At 47.4% G+C, this 13,846-nt stretch overlaps 2 long non-coding RNA genes across 3 annotated transcripts in view; one reads left to right on the forward strand and one right to left on the reverse strand.

The window, feature by feature from the left end:
* Positions 1–5,543, forward strand: part of LOC109282052 (uncharacterized) — a 194,884-nt gene extending 189,341 nt beyond the window's left edge. For both annotated transcript variants that reach the window (XR_009456543.1, XR_009456541.1), the window contains exon 5: positions 3,627–5,543. This is a non-coding gene — a long non-coding RNA (uncharacterized LOC109282052). The remainder of the gene's footprint in view (positions 1–3,626) is intronic.
* A 17-nt stretch (positions 5,544–5,560) lies between these two features.
* On the reverse strand, positions 5,561–7,567 carry LOC132244783 (uncharacterized). Its single transcript, XR_009456544.1, has 2 exons — positions 7,434–7,567; positions 5,561–5,776 (listed from the first exon to the last, which is right to left on the reverse strand). It is a non-coding gene; the product is annotated as an uncharacterized LOC132244783 (long non-coding RNA).
* Positions 7,568–13,846: the final 6,279 nt, after the last annotated feature.

Consider the following 13,846-nt stretch of genomic DNA (forward strand, 5'->3'; position numbering starts at 1 on the left):
CTCCCTCCTCTCTTTTCTAATAGTTTGTTTTTCTTTCCATGTTTTCCTTTTATTGGGGGGAAATTTTTTTTGGAAATTAATGAGGCCAAAGTTTTAAAACAAAACAAAACAAAACAAAAACTCCAGCAAAAAACAAGGTTTGTTACTTTCCTCCATTTCAGGAGTGAGTAATGGGAGGCGTGGGCATGGGAGCGAAGAATGTGTTCTGGGCACTTTTTCTTCGGTCTCAAAAAACCTTCCTGATTATCTTATTTTATTTCTTTATCGTTCCCAGTAAGCTAGGGCCATAACGCCGGGGAAAGATTTCAGAAAAGTGGTCCGTTTGGTTTTTTCTTGCTCACCGTTCACCTTGTGTTTGCATTCAGAAACCGTGCTGCCTCCTTGGTTTTTCTGGAGGAAGTACCTGCAGCTCCTGGAAGCTTTGTGTGAAAAGGGGCAGCGGACTTGCCTTTCCTGAGTTTCAAAATACGGTATCCAGCAGGAATTCAGACCTCCCAATTTTAAGCAAAACAAACAAAGGAAAGATTGTCAAAGCAGGCCCCAAAGAGCCAGTCTGCCGCCATGCGAGTCATTCTCCACATGTCTTTAGAGCTTGGGTCTGCTCTGCTGCGCAGAATCCCCATCACCGCACCATTACAGCCCAGCATCCTCGAAGCAGGGGAGAAGGTGGGACAGATGCCACGTGTGCATCCTCAGCAGAGATAAAGCGGGCAGGGACCAGCAAGGTGCCTCCACACATTAACACTTTCCACAAAGTTCTTGGCATTTTTCACTCCCCTTTTATCTCAGTGATTTCCCTGTATCTCTGCTGTGTTTTGCGGCTAAATTTTTCACGTCCGATCCTGCTCTACTTCTTGCCATTGCAGCAGGAGAGGCCAGGTTCCTATTTCTGAAATTGCTGTATCATATAAAATATTCAAGCCTTTCAGGCATATTGTACAATGTTTTATAATGAACCTCCCGTGCCCTCCGATTGCAGCACGGTGACCTCCGGCCCCACCGGGCTCGCTATAGTCCACTCTGCCTTACCTGCCTGCAGATGCGTCTACGATACAGCAGTGCCGCGGCCGACTAAGGCACATGCTTATGGGGACGAGACTGGCTCAAGCTACAATCGTGTTTCTGAATTATGCTCTGGCAGTGCCCGCGCAGGGACATCACACACGTTTTTAAGTCTGTCAATATGCCATTTGGTCCCATTTACCAAGAGCACATTGTGTTTTCATCATGTGAGGGCTGTACAGTATGGAGTCCAGTCCCTCAGTGGGAACAAGGGCCTTTGTTCCTGTCAACACTGGGATTTTACTTATGACGGGGAACCATGTTTAAACACAACGTTGCTTTTAACACTGTTTGGATAGATGGCGGAGGCAAGGCCAAAGAGTATTATAAGACTATGTTTTAACCCATTATACCAGCCAGCTGAATAGTATTAGCAATCAGTTTACTTAGAAACAGATTTGAAGCAACTTCAGCAATACTTATGACTTTCCCATCACTTCCTTTGTACTAAATAACAATTCTCTCTCTCTCTAGCGGTCTCTCTTGGAAGGTCTTTAGGGCCGCGACAGTCTCCCATAAGTACGTGTACAGGGTAACAGGACTTTAATTGGGGCCGATACATCTAGATGCCACCAGAATGTGAACAGTTAATCATAACGACTCAAATAGCCATCTAACAGTGTTATGACATGGAGTTCAAGACAACGCGTTCTGACGTGGAGTGAAATGATACTTTGGTACTGCCTGGAGTCTTAATCATTGCTTGCAGCGTTGTACCACCACAGCGGGCTACGGCACTGGTTCCCAGCCCTTTTTCCTACCAGAGCCGCTCACTCAGGACCCTCCTCCCCGCAGGAGAATGGCAGGATGTTTGCAGCCTGCTGAAGCCTGTTGGTCAAAAGTCCCCGGAGGATCCAGCCTCGCAGGCCAGATCCCCCTTTCCCTCCTGCATACCATTTGGGCATGGTCTGCACTGGGGATATCCCACGTTCAGCGGGTCTAGGGTGAGTCTTTTAGTGGAGACAGCAAAGTTGCCAGAGCCAAGAGCTGTTTTCCAGTCGGCATCAGAAGCTGGCACCAGTATGGTTGCCCTGATGGCAGGAATCGGGGCAATTCCCCCGTTCCAGGCAAAGCCTCGATGCCGTTTGCTCAGGTTCGGGGGCACTATAAAGAGGTGTGAATTTCGGAAGATAAAAACAAAAAGCAGCAGCTGTTTGCAGCAGTAAACACCTTGGCAACTTGCTCCCAATTTTTTTCTTTCTTTCTCCGCCCCCCCTTGCTCTCCCTTGCTCTCTCTCTTAAGGTAGCAGCATGGGAGCTCTGCCAAAACATTGCGGTCCCGTGGGGAAGCTTTCCTCTCACTGAAAGAGCCCTTGCGCCTGCCAGCCCAATTAAAACAACGTGAAAGGAAAGCAGCATCTGGAATTGCGCTGCCTCTCACAGCCAAGTCACAATTGTTTAGTCTGAAAGTCGTTTCAGGGAGAGCGGGGCTGGCTGGCTGCGCAGTGGCCCCCACATCTGGATCTGCGGCTAGACGGCCTCTTTGGCTGCAGGCCTGTGTGCATGTGCATTTTTAACTTTAGGATATGCTGACAAGTTAAGAAGTCAGAAAGTCAGTCACAGTTACAGCCTCGGCGGCCCCTTCCTCCCTCCTCCCCTTTCTAACACACACACGCAGTTGACTAAATACAATTTTCTGACATCCTTTCATCTGGAGAGAGTTTCTTCCCCTTCCAGCCTGCAGCTCTGGTCCCTCATGAGTTATTTGAGCTGAGCCAACACATGTGAACAAAAGTCGTCTTTTTTAGTTTGCACTTAGGGCCCTGCCTGGGCTACCCATGTTCCACCTACGGAGGGGCTCCTTCGTGCCTGCTGCTGTCCAGGTTTCCCTCGAGAGGATGGGCAGGGAGCCTCCGGCTGAGTCACCGGAGAACCACATCAGAGATGACCCAGGGGTATTGCTCAGTCCATGGTTTGACTAACTAAGTCCTCCGGGGAGCCAAGCTGGCACGGACCACAATTTGATACGACTGCAGCCAGGCATCACGACCACAGACTCCCACAAAACACCACGGGCAGCTCCACAAGAAAGGGCAGCCCATGGTGCCTCATGAACACAGTTGTCTAGCCATGGAGCCCAGCTCAGGGACCTGGGATCTCGAGCCCATACTAAGAGCCAAGTCACAATTGTTTAGTCATTTGAGCCTAGTTTTCTCTCCTGCCCAGGGCAGGGGGTCGGACTAGAAGATCTGCAAGGTCCCGTCCGACCCTACATCTATGAACCTATGAATCTGTGAATAACAACCTTTCATAAAAGCAGAGCATTGGCTATCATGGTTCCTCCGCACGGTGGGTTCGGGTGTTATGTTTTGTGTTGTGATGGTTTTGTGTTTGATGGTAGTCTTACAAAAAATGTAGATTATGGATTGTATAGGATGGTTTGGATTGGGATAATCCTTTCTCAGGCAGGGGGTTGGACTAGATGACTTCTGAAGGTCCCTTCCAGCCCTTCTCCTCCATGATTTCTATGATATTTCTATGATATCTCCTGAAAGTCAAAACACCGGTGTTTCCAGACTGAAATTTTCAGCTTTCAACCAGTATTTTTTTTTTCTTTCCTCCAGGTTTCTTACAGAAAGCCTCAGGTTTCAACTGACCCTGTTTGGTTTTCAGTATCTCATCAAAAATTCCAGATTTTCCACAGGGGGAGAAAGGAAGGAAACCATCTTCTAACCCAGTTGAAGAGGCATGCACCGAACAGCCATCTAAGTGCAGTCGTGTTACTAGGTTAGTCATCAATGAATACCCACGTTTATTTTCATAGTGTTCAAAAATATACCCCGTCTTTTATCTGTCGGGATCGTCTCACCCTCCCCAAACTCAGGACGTGCCCACAGCAGGTGGCATTTCATGCACGATGAGCTGCTGGCCAGCTTTGCCCACCAAGCACTAGCATCACCAGAGGTGGAACAGCAAGGTCGGTATGAACGTGGCTGTGCTTGGAAAGATTTGGTGAGCCGTGTTCACTGAATCTGTGGCAGATCAGCTCGACGCTTCCCATGGTAGGATCAATGGTGTAGTCAGAGGCCTAGGAGAAAGCCCTTTTCAGGACTGAATTACTTTCCCTTGTGCTACCAAAAACATCAGCACAATCTAGCCAGCAGCTCCTTGCCTGGCGCTGACGTCTCTCCTCCTCCTTGCCCAGCTGTGCTTCCGCGGTATTAATCTGCGTGTTGTTTCAAAGCAGTAAAAAAGCGATAAAATAAGGAAAAGTTTCCATTTCAAGAGATGCGGTTGCTCCGGGCCGGGGGCCCCGTCTGCCATCTGGACCCTTACTTGGCAGCGCGTTAGCCTCAGATCCCGGAATAGTTGTGCTACGATTTCTCCGCGTTTCCAGTAAGGCGACAGATTTTCAAAAGCGGTCACTGATTTCTGAGCACATCCTAGTCTTGATAGTCAGATATGCTGAGCACGGAGGCCCCATTACTTCAGCAGAGTCAAAATCCCTAAGGCCAGCAAAGAAAACATAATGAGCACAGGATCTAGGGGCTGGCGAAACTCAGAGATTTCCCTTTGTTTGGATGTGCTTGTCTCAGCCCATTAGTTTTCACTGGTGGTTCATGCTGGAGACTCACCTGCATCCTCTTGAGTTCTGGGTTTAAATGGACAATTGCACTTAGAGAGGGTCTTCCCTTCCACCTTGCCGGGCCTCCAAACAATCTCAGACCTCCAAACATTGCTTGGTTTCCATCGAGTGCAGTAAATCAACTCTCAGCTACCCTAGAAATCAGCCTCACATCACCCAGTCCGGATTCACCCAAGTTGTGCCCCCAAACTCACCCTCCCCTCAGCTCAGATTCATCGGCACATTCAGGAACTGAGCAGCATGTTCTGGGTTTGTAACAAAAAAGATCTGCGCAGCCCTAATAAAGTGCGGGTGGGTACACAGGTGGGCTCACATAGAAGGCGGGAGTTTGTGACGCTCCAGAAAGTTTGGACTTATTTGTTAGTCCGATTAGTTTAAAAGTTTGCCTTGTGTGTGCTTCCTTGTTTGTGTGCTGTCTGCAATTACCTGTGTTTGCTTATAGATATGTATGCATATGTTTCTACCAAACAGGTTTAACAGCTCTTTCTGGGTGAGTTATGTTGTTTCGAAAGTCTCCAAAATACATGTTGTTCACAAACCACCTCTGTATAAATAAATACCAGCATTTCTCTCCTGACCTTTACTCTCTTGCCAGGTTTCTTCTAAACGCAGGGCCTAGGAATTACCTTTTAATCTATCAAGAGACCTGAGTCACCATTCCTCTATTTTCTTTGTGAGTAATTATATCCATGGGCAGTGGGAGTGATTTTCCCTCTTTACCCAGTGGCCTTGAAACCTAGAGTCCCTTACGTTCAAGATCAGTGAGAAAAAACCTTGTGAGTCTTGTTCTGCGCTGCTTTTGAATCATCGAGAGAAAGGTGGAAACGGAGCCAACCCTAGCGTTCAAACACAACCTATCAGCCCCCCTACTCCCAAAACCGTGACATTGGCTTAGGAAAGATGGCGGGATGCTAATGTTGATCATTTATTAACGCAGTTGGGATTCTTTTTATTCACCTTCTGGTTTTTGAACCTTTAAGGCATCTTCAGGTCATAACTTCAGGCTTATCAGTGTAGTCAGCGGCGACGATTCTGTCACAAGCCTCATGGTAGCCAGGGATTTTCTTAAACCTCCAACTCCCTGGAGTCTTGTCCTTGCTTTTATCTCGAAAAAAATACACTGGTGCCCTGTGGAGTTGTAGAAACCAAGTTTAAGAACGGGATCCCTAAAGCTCCCAGAGGCAAACAGCAAATTGCAGCTCTACCATTTTTTATAAAATCTCATGATTTTTAAGCTGTTCTCATGACTTGGGAATTTGTCTCCCATGATGCTGTGCTGCCTCCTTTCTTCAGGACCTGTTGCCTGCAAGAGGAGATGTAGCCTACCTGAGTAGCTTAGCCAGTGGGTGGGGGGAGCAGGAAGGACCCAACCACAGCCCCCTTGGAGGCACTTTGCTGGCACTGCAGGAGCAAAATATTGCGTGTTTTGCCAAAATATGTTGCCCCAAATTTACCAATTTCCACTGGGAAAAAAAAAACCCTTCATTTTCCGACCAGCTGTAATGCAGATTGTATGTATCAGCCCTCACGGTGCCCCATTTTCCCATCTGTAAAGCAAGGGGACTAAAAATGCAAGGCCTTATTCATCTACGGTCCTTAAGAAATCTGGAGATCCCAGGTATAGAAGAGCTATACAAAAGCAAAGTGTTATCATTATTCATTATTACTGTAGTGATAAAGTAAAAACCTTAAAGAGACCAGGCCTGATTCTGATTCCACCTGTGCTGAGTTTACATCACAAGTCACCAGAAGCAAGACTAGAATCGGGTCCAGCGTCCTCCGGCCACACGACGGGAAGCCCTGAGGATGCAGGATGGTGAGCCTTTTTTTTCCTCTCTAGCTCCGAGCTCTCACCCATCCTTAGGCACCTCAGTTCGTTCTCCATGTTGGAAGGTATTGGGTTATTGATGATAACTTCCTGGCTGATGGCTGGGGAAACCGGCTTTGCTCACCAGTGCAGGGGTCACACTGACAATATGCCAGTCTCCACCTGGTTTTGTCATACGCTGGAGAGAACTGTATATCAGAAACAACACGTGATACGGCAAAGCTGCGGTCCCCTAAACACAAAGGAACCAATTCCCAATTCCCTTGTGGTACGCTGCAGTATAAGCGTATGCACATCAGGTCAGCTTCTCAATGAACAGGGACAAAAAGGGGGACTGATTATAGCAAGAGAGTCTAGATGTGCATTATCTCGCCTTGTTCTTAGATGGATTTCATAGACATTAGGGCTGGAAGGGACCTCAGGAGATCGTTGAGTCCAGCAGGGGTCAAAGAAAGTCAGCTGAGGTCAAAGGATCCCAGTAAGATAAATATCCAAATGTCTTAAAGGAGTCCAGAGTAGGTGCTCTGGGGCAAAGATGCTCTTTGGGGCAGGGATCCTCTTCTCACTGTATGTTTGTACAGCACTGAGCACAGTGAGATCCTGGTTCATGAGTGGGGCTCTGAGGTTGTTTCACAATATCAATAATGATGTGATCAGTCATGGATCTATAACGATGTGATCAATCATGGATCAAGCCCATCAATCAGTGATGATTATGCCTGTGTCTGAATCTGCTCTTAATTACACCCGTATGAACTTGGAATCATCCAGTTCATGTCAGTGATGTTACTCTTCATTGTCATCATGGGAATTAATGGAAAATACCCCATCAGGGGAGTTAGTCACTTTGGATTTATGCTGTATGCGAGAACAAAATCTGGCTCCTTCTCAAGCTGGCTTCCTCTATCTAATCCCCACCTCGCCTGGGTTAAATCAGACACATCTCAGCTTTTTTACCTGCTGCAGTACAGTGCCTCTGAATGCACCTTCATTATGTGTCACATTTTCCTTAGCCAGTTGCCCCACGTCCTTCCTGCTGCCGGGACACTGTGATCTCCCTCTGGCTCACGTGCCCCATTCTTCAAGCTTGGGATCATTCACCTGGCTCCACATGGGGAGGAGCCAACAGGGAGGTTTCAGGTATTGAAAAGTCTATTCAGAGCTAACTGCAAAAGTATTTCACCCCGGGGCCCATAGGTAAGAGCCAGGAACATGTCTGTGGACAGGAAAGGCTGGATGTTTGTATGTAAACAGTGAGAGTGAAAGCAGCTTCCGTCTGTTTGAAAGGAAGGGGGGAAGGGAGCTGGAAGCCAGAAGTTTTCTTTCTTTCCTTTCTCCACCCACCTCCCGCACATGCCCTCCGCAGAGGTGTCTCGTCAGGCCCAGAAGAGGCCCCGACCCAGAAAATCCTCCCTTTAAAACAAATCCGAACTCAGCCAGGGCTGGGCCGCACGAGGGCTGGCTCTACATTGGTTTACAACAAACTGGGGCTTTTCGTTTGGTTTAATCGTTGCAAAGCAAGAAGCATTGTCTAAACATAAAGTGACACTACTCTAAGTAAAGGTGGGGGTTTAAAACACTGTAAATTAGTGCAGTCCCTTGTAAGGATGCTCATAAATCACTCTAAACCTGGCTGTTCCCATTTGAGTTGTCTCCTTCCTACTGATTTAGGCTAGACTGCTATTAAAGCAGGCTTGTTAAAGGCCGGGTGATCTAATGGACTGAGCAGTGGATTAGGATGCAGAAAAATTGGGTTCATTGCCTGGCTGGGCTACTGGTTCACTGGGTGACTTCAATCAGTTCACGTCACCCCCTCGGGCCTCAGTTTCCCCGTCTGCAAAATGCAAGTGATGACGACAAGGGAAGATACAAAGTGCTTTGAAGTCTACAGATGAAACCTGCACTTGGAAACTAGGTGGTATCATCCTTCTTACTGATGGTGCTGCTGTGATTTCAGTAACCCAACAGGGATTTGCACCCGATTTAATCAAAACTGGCTGTAAAAGCCAGTTTTAGTTAACCCACACACATATGCCAGGGCATAGGTTGCATGTTTGCCAGTAGATGCTAAAAATAAACTAGGAAACATCGAAGCCAGCTGCTGAGATGCAAACTTTTCTTGGACTAGCAGAAGTGGAAAGGTAACAAGAGTTGGGAGCCAGAAAAGCAGGCATGTCGTGAGTAAAAGTAACAGACCCAAAGTTTTGATTCATCCCCCACCTCCACACCCAGGTTCTGGGTTTATTTTATATTTTTCCTCGTAAAGAATAGTGCCCATGTTGCTCTGCTATCAAAGCCGGTGGCGGCCCCTAGAATAAACATGCGGTCAGAAGACAGAAAACTCCAGGCTAAAACACTATTCGTTTCACCCATCACAGCATAAACTGAGAGGCTTTTAAGAAGGGCGAATGGTTTTCAGTAAATCTCTCATATCAGCAGAAACCTTTGAAAGAGTTTGTTTAAAGGCTGTGGAGATAAACAGCCCAGCCAAGTGTTTGTTTAAGATGTATGTACTCTGTGTCGACTGGTAGGCTGGTATTTATATCAAGGGAGGGTGGAAGGGAGAACGAGGATCCTTTTGACCCTTTGCTAGCTCTGACTGCATGAACTGGGTGTTTAAGAGCTGGAGGGACACCAGCCTTCTGGCATGTTGCCACCGGCATGTCTCGTCTGGGTGTCGCGAAGGGACCCCTGGATGCTGCTCCGGATGAAACAAAACAGCAGGAGCAGTTTCGGAGGGTTTTCAGGCAATCATTAATTCTCTTTATCTTACAGGAATGCAAACAGGTCCCAGCTGAGATCAGGACTGCGCTGTGCTAGGCGCTGTACAAACAAAGCCCTAGGGAGAGACCCCATTTCCTTGAAAAGCTTGCCATCTAAATAGCAAGGTAGAGAAAAGACGGGGAGAGAGGAAGCATCTTTAACCCAATGTAACAGCAGGAAACTGAGGCACAGACTTGAATTGGGCCATCTGTGGCATCTGTGATTGAGCCAGGGACCGAGCCCACCTTTCTGCAGCCTGCTTGAGTGCCTTTTCCATGAGACTGCCCTCATCCACTGGGCAGCACTATGGCTAATGACGAGCAGTGCCGGGTTAATATAATTGGGGTGTCGGGAAGTAGCTGCTGGACGATGCTAGACTTAGCGTAAGAGCAAGGTAGTCAGCAGCCATGGCAAGAACAGGCAGCCTAACAGATGGAAGACAAGCTGAGAAAACTTGGTAGACGACCAGACCGCTATTATAACTGTGTGTGTTATGGGAGCAAGTAGGAGCTCCATTGTGCTTGGAGCTGTACAAATACAGGACAAAAAGATTTCCTCTAAGAAGAGGGATGAGAATGGACGTAACAAGTGAACAAAGTTTCCATCATCCCAGCCAAAGTACCAAAACCACCGACTGAGGAGTACAAGCAGGTCAAGAAACAGCAGGTGCCAGCTGGGGAAAATTCGGAAGTACTTTTTCTATTTTTCCTTTTTGAAGTTCACAGAAAAATAGAAAAAATTATTTACGAAAAAATTATTATTTTTTTAATTAAACAGGCTCAAAAAAATTGAAGTGGGCTGTGTTGTTGTGTTTCGGGTGGGAAACTAATGGTGGGGAGGGGAATGTTTGTTTCCATAAAAAGGTCATTATTTTTCTTACCTGAAATAATTTTGACCATGTGAACACAGCAAAGCTGCTGAAGAGGAAAGTATTTGCGAGTCAAGAGTCAGGCAGGTTCAGAGCCATAAGAAGTGGCAAAGGTTTTCCCTCTTATTTGCAGTTTCCCTTCATTTCCTGCTAAATTTAGCTCTGGGAAGCCAGTTTCCTATTCTTTCTCTCTCTTGTGCACATGCACACGCACGCACATGCGCACCATGGTGGAGCAAGCTGCTGGTCACAGCCCATTTAGCACCTGATCCTGGAAGTTACTGGGACTGAGCCTGCACTGCCAGGGCATGAAGGAGAGGCTTGAGGAGGTCAAACTGCCCCGGTCTGACAGGTTGGGAAAGCACATCAGTGAAGACAAAAGGATTTTAGACTTTTCTGGAGACGCACCTATTCCATCACCCTCCCTTCCCTTCAGACATGCCCCTGTAAATCATCTGCATGACTTTGGGGGTTTTTTTAAACAAATAGTAGACACCTACCAATCTGTCTGTCATCTCTGCTTTCAGAGGAAATGCTGAACTGAGGATATGGACCAAAAAAAAAATCATTGACAGTAAGTTAAAAGGAAACAGGGATTTACTTTGCCACAGCAGGTCTGTGGCAACTGCCTATGAGCCTGCTTTGACCCTGTGGTAAGTGAGAGCTAAACCAGCTGGGTTTACCTCTCAGTGAAAGAGAACTGAGTCACTTCAACCTTCTCACGAGGAGGGTAGTACAACACTGAAACAGGTTACTCAGAAAGATGGTGGGATCTCCATCCTTGGAGCTTAAGACCTTTAGACAAAGCCTTAGCTGGGATGATGCAGTTGGGACTGGTCCTGCTTGGAGAAAGGGGTTGGACCAGGTGTGACCTCCTGAGGTCCTTTCAACTCTCATTTTCTATGATTTAACTTTCACTCACTGCAGAGTGGGCACATGGACACTTAACTAACTATAATTTGTCTGTAATGTTAATTTAACCTGAATGGAGTTGACAGGATTACCCTGGTATACCTAGGAGCAGAATCCTACCTGCTCACTATAGTTGAGAAGCCATGTGGGATCTCTAAGCCTGTGTTAGGCTTGTTAGCAGTTGTAATATCTTGTCTTGCTTTTCGTTGTGAAGGGTCCCTAAAGCACTTATATAGCCACACTTCTAGGATGGGACACAGCATCCCTTTAGCAGCACACAGCAACATTACACAGCATTTTAGGATATGAAGTGAAGGAAAATGCTACGCAGAACTGGAGTGGAAAGGTGGAAGTTTAACATGGAGGGCACCATGCTCCGCTAGCGTAAATCATTGGAGCTACTCCAATTTACCATGGCTGATTTGGTCGAAAGAATGACCCAAACTGGAACCTGGCCAGGACAACAGGGTTAATACTCCTGCAAAACCTGCCATGAGATGTCCAATGGCTGAACAGCTAAGGTATCCATTGGTTTTTAATCTTGTGAGGAAGACAGAGTCTTTACCAGTCTAGTGACACCGGGGGCACTAGTGCAGAGTGATGCTGCTACCCAGGGCTGGACACAGGTATCGGCAAACTGGGCAGCCACCTGGGGCCCAGACAGAAAAGGGGCCAGAAAATGTTTTTTTTTCCCTTTGTCCAATTATTATCATCATTGTCTCTGGTGAAGGAGGACCTGATACTAAAAGTTCTCCCTGGGCTGCCAGGAGTCTAGGTACGGTGCTGCCGCTATCCCGGTACACAGCTTACCATTCCTGTATAACTCCAAGTAGAATTATTCAGTTATTCGTGTGGCATCCTGGAAACAAAGTCATCTTGGGGAGAGCAGGCTTGGAAGACCTAAAATCTAGTGACTGAAGAGAGACCCAAACACTTTGCATGGGAATCCAAAATCCACACTGTGCTTCCACCTGCTGCTTTACAACCATGAAATGTATTCAACTAATTTCTCCCTCTACTCTAAACTTTATTGTTATTTATTTTATGTCAATATACAGCAGTAATATCTAGAGGGATCCCACTGTCACGGGTTTTATACAGACACATAGTGAATGACAGTTCCTAGTGCTAGCCCAGCAATAACTGCAGAGCACAGAGAAAAAGGTGAGAAAGGTCCAGAGCGCTGGAAGGCGCAGAATCGTAGGATCTCCCCTTTGGATCTCAGCACCGTGGCAGCAGGTAGTAAAGAAAGAACAGAGAGGTCCTGCCAAAGGGGCAAGGAAGAGCATGGGGGGATAGAGAGACGTAGAAAAGCTGTGCTGCACGCTCACTGGCAGTTTGCCCGGTGGCTGCATCTATGGGAGACAACTTTGAAACTAAAAGCAGCGCAGCAGAAATGAAGCAATCAAGCCTCTCCTTGCAAGATAATTCTGTGACCCTCCTCCCCTTACCATTGTCCACAGGCAACTCGCAATCTTTAATGTATTTATTAAAGTCTGGGCAGGCGCCAGGTTTTCCATTTCATGGGAAATTCCACAATTTCCAAAATGTCTTAATTCTACCATAGCATGAGAAAAAAAAATCAATTTTTCTAGCAAAATTAGGTATTCAAAATTATGTCTTAGTCTTAGATAAGAATGGAATATTTTGTTCACTTGTTGCACATTTTAATTTTTTACCTCTGTAACAGGGGGCTTTCTCGGGGCTGGTCTGCCATTGACTCGCCCACCTGTTTCTGAGCCAACCGCCCGCCTCCTCGCCTGCCATGCCTTGTTGTCTCTTAATTGGTTCTAATAAGGCGGGAGGCTGCCCATTCTTGCCCCGATGCCAGGGGGTGCTATCTGCGGCTCAATTCCTCCCTTACACCACAGCCCAAGCCTCACAGATGGCATCCAAGTGACATAATGCTCCTGGCCTACAGCCGGACCAAGCTTAGCCCTCGTTCTCAGGCCTCAGACACACACTCATTCATACCGCCCTCCTCTCACTAGGGCCTCTCATGCTCCACCCCCTCTCACAGGTCTCTTTCACACATCAACAATTTATACCACCTTGCTCCGTCTCAGAGCAGGCCCCTTTGGCCATATGCTTTACCTAGCGCACACTTTGGGTGGCAGACGTACCGTCTTTTGGGCCTCTCCCACAACCCTCACCCAGGTAGTGGCCCGCCAATTACCTGACCAGAGCCAACCTTGCCCTGACCCCTCCCAGGGCAACTCTACATGAACCCTCAAATACACACTGGGCTCCCAGCCCTCTGGTTTTCCCCCAACTGGGGCTCCACATCCACCCCCTCACTGGGGCTCCATGGCTTCCCTCCCTGGTGGGGGCTCAGGTGGCCATAGCCATGCCTGGCCCCAACTGATACCCATGGCGATTTGGGGGCTAGAAGTTATTGAGGCACCCTGACCTCTCTTCCACTGGGGTGATACCTGGTCTGATATTTTCATGGAGGCTCCCACTCCACTGGGAGCCCCACCAGGCCACCCATCCCCAGCAGCGTGCAGTTTTAGGTCATGCCCAGGACCAGGAGCCTCCAAACCATCCCCATAAGCTCCTGCCCTTCCTTTCAAAATGTTCATCTCAAAAAGTTATTTCAAACTTAAAAATGGATGCTCACTCACCACACACCAGTAACCTAGGGAAAGGCTACAGTCCCCAACTTGCAGTTGGAGAACGGAGGCACAGAGAAATATTTAGGCCCTTAACTCCTCTGGATATTTAAACCGAGTTGTCCCATCTCATGAGGAAGTTTGTACTGGAGCCATCGTTAAATTCTGAGTCTCAGACAAACTGAGTAGTTGGAAAAAAGTTTTTTGCAAGCTTT

Source organism: Alligator mississippiensis, chromosome 14 (assembly GCF_030867095.1).
Source record: "Alligator mississippiensis isolate rAllMis1 chromosome 14, rAllMis1, whole genome shotgun sequence".
Classification (NCBI taxonomy): domain Eukaryota; kingdom Metazoa; phylum Chordata; order Crocodylia; family Alligatoridae; genus Alligator; species Alligator mississippiensis.